We start from the raw sequence: 6287 nt of genomic DNA, 5'->3' as shown, positions 1-6287 counted from the left end.
TAACTATGCCTTAAAATTTTTGCTTTAGGAAGACACTAGATTTTAACTAAAAGGTTCTTTCCAGAAAACAAAAATTAATTGAATTTTATGGTAATCCAGTCTAGTAACTGATTATTCTATTAAGTCAGGTAGCTTAGTTACAAGAAGACTTTTTTCAGGTTAAACCTCTAATTCTTCAAGACTTTTTGAAACAGAATTTAGAGGACATTTAAACCCAAAATGAGATCTGCTTTTAATTTTTGTTCATCAAAGTGATATGGAAGCAAACATTCCAGGGGCAGCAAAACCAACTGTCTCATGTAGTTGTTCATTCTCTATCTTCTGTTCCCTAAAGTCACCTAAATATTCTAAGCTGGCCAGGCAGAGACTGTGGAGAAGCAGGACCCAATCACTCCCTTCAGGCCATTTCTACATTTATAAATTTCTGAAGTGTTTCCCCTCAGGACAAAAACTGCTGTTTGGCATACTACTATTTTGTCACCTCCCCATTTGCCTTCTTTTACACATTGTGAAGATGTTGAAAAGTACAGACCTAGCACAAATATTTGTAGGATTCTATTAGTGAACTGCTTCTTCTACTGGAATTTTTACCCATATGAAATACTCATTGCAACAACAACGCCTTCTGCTGCACCTCACTTTGCTGTTCTCACTGATCTAGATGATGCTATTCTTGTATCCATGCCATACTGCTGTATTGATGCCTTCCCTATTTTTTTTATCCAGAGTAGGACCGGTCAAATTCCTACCAACAACATGGATCTGAATGTATGATAGACCTCCTCCTCAGACTCAGGGATCTCTATCAGTTCATTACAGAAACCAGGGCTGACAGGCCAGGTCCATTGCATCAACTCAAGATGGCAGCTCAGACATGAGTTTGTAAGCCAATAGTATTCTTATGGGACAGATACCACCTCAACACCATGGTGTGGTCCAAGCAGTGTGCAGTGCTGTGGCATTTACACCAAACTTCCTCTGACCTGCCACGGGTCATATGTACACTTAACTGTGCCTAACAGACTGACTATGAGTAGGCAAACCCTAAAATAAAAGGCTGGGTAACACGTTCTCCCTTATTTGTTTGCCTGCCCCACCTTGAAAACACCCTGTAAGTGTTGAGACTCTACACCCACATCAGCCAGTTTCTGCCTTCTGTGTAACAGAGATAATCTGATAGATAGTCTAATGTCCTCTGAAGAGACCATTTCAATGCCATGCCTGTTACAAAGCCGTGGCATTGCTGCAGCCAAGACTTAAAACATAATGGCAGTAAGGAAAAACACCTCTGGTCTGGTCAAACATTTCCAGCAACAAACATTAAATAGCTTGTATTCCAGCTAAAACCATTCACTTAAAGCCATCATACCTCAGCTGAGTCTGAAGGAAAAGCCTTGGTCCTACACACACTTCTGCAAAAAGAAGAAAATAAGGCATCGGTCTGTTTCAGCCATGATACTGTCTCTGCCTTGCTGACGTCTGCTGAACATCTTCAAACGTCTTCTACAGCTTCTACATCTTCTACAGCTATTGTTCTTCCCCATCTGGCACCACGGGCTTCACAGACTGGAATCAAAGGAGGATCTGATCCCATTCCTGGTACAGGTAACACCAAAAACATCTTGGAGCAGGACAATCAGGAATTAAAACAAAAACATCCTGAAAGGTGTGTGTGTGCTTCTTAAGACCTCCCTTCTACCTCCTATTGCAGATACCAACTTATTCACACAGAGAAAGCTGAACTAGCATGTAAACAACACGAGTGGCCTGTGTTAGGTTATGTGATAAAAACTTGTCTGCACACCCAGAAAGGAGTACAGAGAGACAATGGCAGAATGTGGAGCCCAAACAGCCCTGTCCAGCTACTCCCAGGCCCATCACAGGTACCATCAGCCCATCAAAGGCACTCCTTCACCAGCCCGGAGGAACACAGGTGGCAGATGGGAACCCAAATCAAGGACCCTGAGGGCTGAACACTTACCCTGGGCCCTTCCAGGGCCATTCCAGAATACGCTCAAACCCGGTGTCTAGACATGTAATCTACTGCCACAAGTTACCAGGAGCAGCTTTCCAGATCATCTTTTGGATTGTCCAGGGCGTGGGACATGTGCAATGCAGACGAGGAGCAGTTTGGGGGCAGACAGGATTTAGGGGATGAGGAGAGGACTCAGAAGTGGGGAAAAGGAGGGTTTTAGGTGATTTGAGCATGAACAAGTGTGGGAAAATATATAAGTAAAAAAGGACCAATTGAGTGTAAATAGTGTATAAATAAATAAGTAAAAGTGTATACAGTAAATAGTCAGTATGCTTGTCTGTCTATGCCCTGTGACTGGTCAGCACAGACTGTCCTGTCTTCCAACCTCTGGGTACAAGAGTGCCTGTCTATCCAGGGCAGCTACAGAGAAGACTGAGTGTCTTGTGCCCAGGTGCTGCAGGAAACCACCTTGTACATACATATCCTGAGCTGCATCAAAAGCAGTGTGGCCAGAAAATCGAGGGAGGTGATTCTCTGCTCTACTCTGCTCTCATGAGACCCCACCTGGACTACTGTGTTCAGCTCTGGGGCTCCCAATGTAAGACGGGAGGAAACTGATCCTTTTGCAAATGTGTCTTATCTGCTAGAAATATTTACCAAACTTTTGGAATGTTGTGAGGGAAACTCCTGGGCTAACTAGGGTGATGGGTTGAGAACACAATAGTGTGTATGAGAAGACTGGTATGTGAATTGGCTTTTGTGAATACAGTTGGCTTCTCTTGAAAAAAATGGTAGCCCACCACAAATTGAGACCTAACTGTATTGACCATGAAGCAGGTAGAGACTGGAAAGCTAAGGCCAGGTTTTCTGCAAACTGCCTGTTGGAAGTTGAGTTTCAAAGAGGTATTAACAACTGCAGGATGTCCTCAATTTACAGTTTCTAACTTTACCAAATCTGGTAACAGGGCTCCAGTAAAGGAACACTATAGCCCTTTGGAAGGGATAAAAGCAATGAATGTCAGCCTTGCCTTCCTTCCTTTCTTTTAAGTATTTTGTGCTTTTTACCCATTCCCTACCTCCCTTTAAATTCTTTCTCTGAAATGGAATTCGTTGCTGTAAGTACTGTAAACATGGGTATAGTGCATGTGTAAATATTGCCAATAATGCACACAGTATAGCTATGCAATTCCCACACACAGTGTATACATGTGCTCTGTGTGTGTGTGTGTCTGCTGGGAATACATCTGCAGCTTTGCTACATTTTGAACCTGCAGGCATGGAGCTGTGGCAGCCTCACCTCTGTTGGGCTGTCACATACAGCATGTTATATTTCCCTCTAAAAGCCTGGGCTTGCTGAACTACTGTCACAAAATTACCCAGAAGCTCCTTCAAATAGCTTCAGTTGGGCAGAAGAAAGGAGCTAACAAGAGTTGGTGCAGTATCTTTGTCGCATTAAGGGTTGTAGCCGATTAACCGTTATGGGTCTGGTTGTATTCAGGGTACTGAACTATCACAGTCATAGATTCACCAACAACACATTAACTGATATGGGTCCAGTCAGATTCAGGGTACTGAACTATCACGGTCACGGATTCACCAATAACATAGCACGCCCTTACTCTAGTCATGTTCAATGAAAACTATCATGGCTAGGAACAATGCAATTAAGTGCAATTTATTACAGCAACAGGTACACAGGTTCTTTGGATTGACGGCGATAAATTCACTGTCTGCAAAAGCAAGCTAGCATGCATGAAATACACAGGTGCACAGCCTGGCTATTAATGCATTAGAAGGCACAAAGGCTCTAGAGATTTCTAACTTTCCACGGAGATACCTGGTACAACCAAGTGATCGAATCTTACCCCATGGCGTTCCAATGGGGGGGGGGGGAGAGATTCAGCCCGTAGACTGATCCCAGAAATCAGAAGGTATCCTTCATGATGGTATCTTCGTATCTTCCCTCATGATGGTATCTTCCCTAACATCCCCTCTATCTTAAGCCAATTTATATTATTTTCTATCTTTTAGGTGGAGCTTGAGTGACTCTCATCAAGCATATCTTGGTTATGATTGGTAAAAACTTTTCTTGCTTTTGTTTAAAGATATAGGCTCTGAGAAAATGAGAGTGCATGCTCAGTGAGGTGTGGTCGCACCTTGGAGGTGGGTAGCTTTTGGGATGGAGGTGTATTTTGGTATTATAATGATATTATAATTACCAAAAGTTCACTAGAGTGTAGCATTTTGTCAAAAACATGACAGGTCTTTGGCTCAGGGTAGCAAATGTGCAGCTTATTGGTCTCGGTGTGCACAAGAACAATCGAGTTCCCCTTCTTCCCACAGAGCCCAGCCACGGTATCTCTACTCTGCTCTATGCTCTGTACTGTTCCTTAGAGTCAGCACACCAGGCTCCCCTAGTGCGATAGCATCTAAGGTTGGAAGCCTAGGGAACACTCAGGTAATGCAGCTACACTCCACCCTGAAAGCTTCTTCAATGCTGTACATTTTCTTTAAAATGTGAATATTAGTTTAATTTTCCTAGTTACTTTAGGCAATTATTCCACATAATCCACCCCGTGACTATAGTCACTCAAGCTTCACAACATTTGGAATGTGTTTACTATATCACATACATTCTCAGGATGAGGATTATCGAGTGTATGTATATTGTGTAGGGATACTAAATGTTTCATCATAATCCAAAGTTTAACATATAAACTAATTGTTAGTATAAAGCATAGTACACTGAGTATTAACAAAACAACAGGGTGAAACATTTTGTTGAAGATTCCTGTGGTAGTTGGCCACCATCCAAACAAAGTGTCCCACCAGCGGTGTTTTTAGTCTTTTGTCCATTTTTTCGAACTTGTTTCATCAACTGCTTCAAATCATCATGTAACAGTAATTTCTTCAAGGTTCATTCCAATAGGAGTAGGTAGCAGATCATGAAGAGGAATATAATTGAATGTAACAAGTTGGTAAGAGATGACAGGAGCTGAGTAATTAAAATCGCATCCTAGAATTTTGGTAAAATTACAAAAACAAACATTAGAGTGATTACTGGTATCTACAACAGTATTATCTATGACTATAGAATCACAATGGGTTCTCATGCAAATATAGCCTTTCCCAATATATACAAGTACAATTTCAAGGGTTTCTTTAGGGTGTATCTCAAAGTGGCAAATATTTTGTTCAGTGTCAAGACAAATGTCTTGGGCTTCGAACATGTTACTTTCACAGATGAAGCTTTTTTGTTCATGCACAATACGTGCATTTACATCATTTGTTTGCCACTTTCCTCCCTTTTGATGGGCCCATACTTTATGCTCCTTAGGATAAAGTGTAGTTCCATTACGATTGAGTCCTAATGCAATGATTGGATATACATTGGATACTGTGGCATTGCTTATGGTAAGTATAAAGGCAATAATTTTATCACTTTCTGCATAATAGGTAAAGTTGACTAATTGCTACCATGCTTGAAACTCCTTTTCAAATTCTGAAGCATTATCCCAAATCAATTTTTGAATTTTGGTGGGTAAAGTTCCTCCTTCTCCCTCTCTAATAATAGCTGCTGCTACAGACTGTATCCATAACTGCATTTGGATGCAGCTCAATCAAGGGAAATACCACTTTGAGTTTTTCCAAGGGTATTTAATGATCATTTTCTTCAACTTGTTGGGTAAGATGTCTGATAGAAGCCATTCACTTGCTCCTAAGGCCAATAAGGGTGATTTTATTGGTCGTTCCAATTTCCTTAAGTCATCCATAGTAACAGTTATTCTACTCATTAGGACCTCAGCATCAATGCTGTTTAATATACTTAATAATTAATAATACCTAATTAATATACCTAATCCTGTTCCCAACAACGCAGCTGCATCCCGTGGTGCAGCACTAGCTTTACCCTCTTTAGAGACCAGCTAGGGTTAAAGAGAACTTGCTGTTGTGCCACATTTTTAATTATTTAAGGACCTGTGTTGAGGATGGAAAGAGTTAGACTGATGAGAGGCCGAGTTGGTACAGTTTCAAATATCTGTGGGGTCAGAGGCTTCTTATCCTTTGCAGTCAACGAAGATGTTGCTGTATCGATCATAAATTCAAATAGTAATTCTGTGCCTCTGTAACCCCAAAGACAGTACACAATTATATGTTTGGTGAAAGTAAAATTGTGCCAGCAATCAGAATTTGGTTCAGTTATTTTGTTACAATCAGTACTATAAGTTTGTGGTCTGGAAGAATCATTATAAATTGTCTTAATTTCAGTTGGCCTATTGTAAGCATACCCATTAGTTATTCGGCTACTGAT

General features: G+C 41.1%; 1 long non-coding RNA gene across 2 annotated transcripts in view; it reads right to left on the bottom strand.

The window, feature by feature from the left end:
* Nucleotides 1-3625: 3625 nt before the first annotated feature.
* Nucleotides 3626-6287, bottom strand: part of LOC136786656 (uncharacterized) — a 59050-nt gene continuing 56388 nt past the window's right edge. For both annotated transcript variants that reach the window (XR_010825914.1, XR_010825917.1), the window contains one exon: nucleotides 3626-4991. This is a non-coding gene — a long non-coding RNA (uncharacterized lncRNA). The remainder of the gene's footprint in view (nucleotides 4992-6287) is intronic.

Source organism: Anser cygnoides, chromosome 19, assembly GCF_040182565.1.
Source record: "Anser cygnoides isolate HZ-2024a breed goose chromosome 19, Taihu_goose_T2T_genome, whole genome shotgun sequence".
Classification (NCBI taxonomy): domain Eukaryota; kingdom Metazoa; phylum Chordata; class Aves; order Anseriformes; family Anatidae; genus Anser; species Anser cygnoides.
Note: the sequence above shows the minus strand (reverse complement) of the source record. Positions and strands in the feature narration are given on the sequence as shown.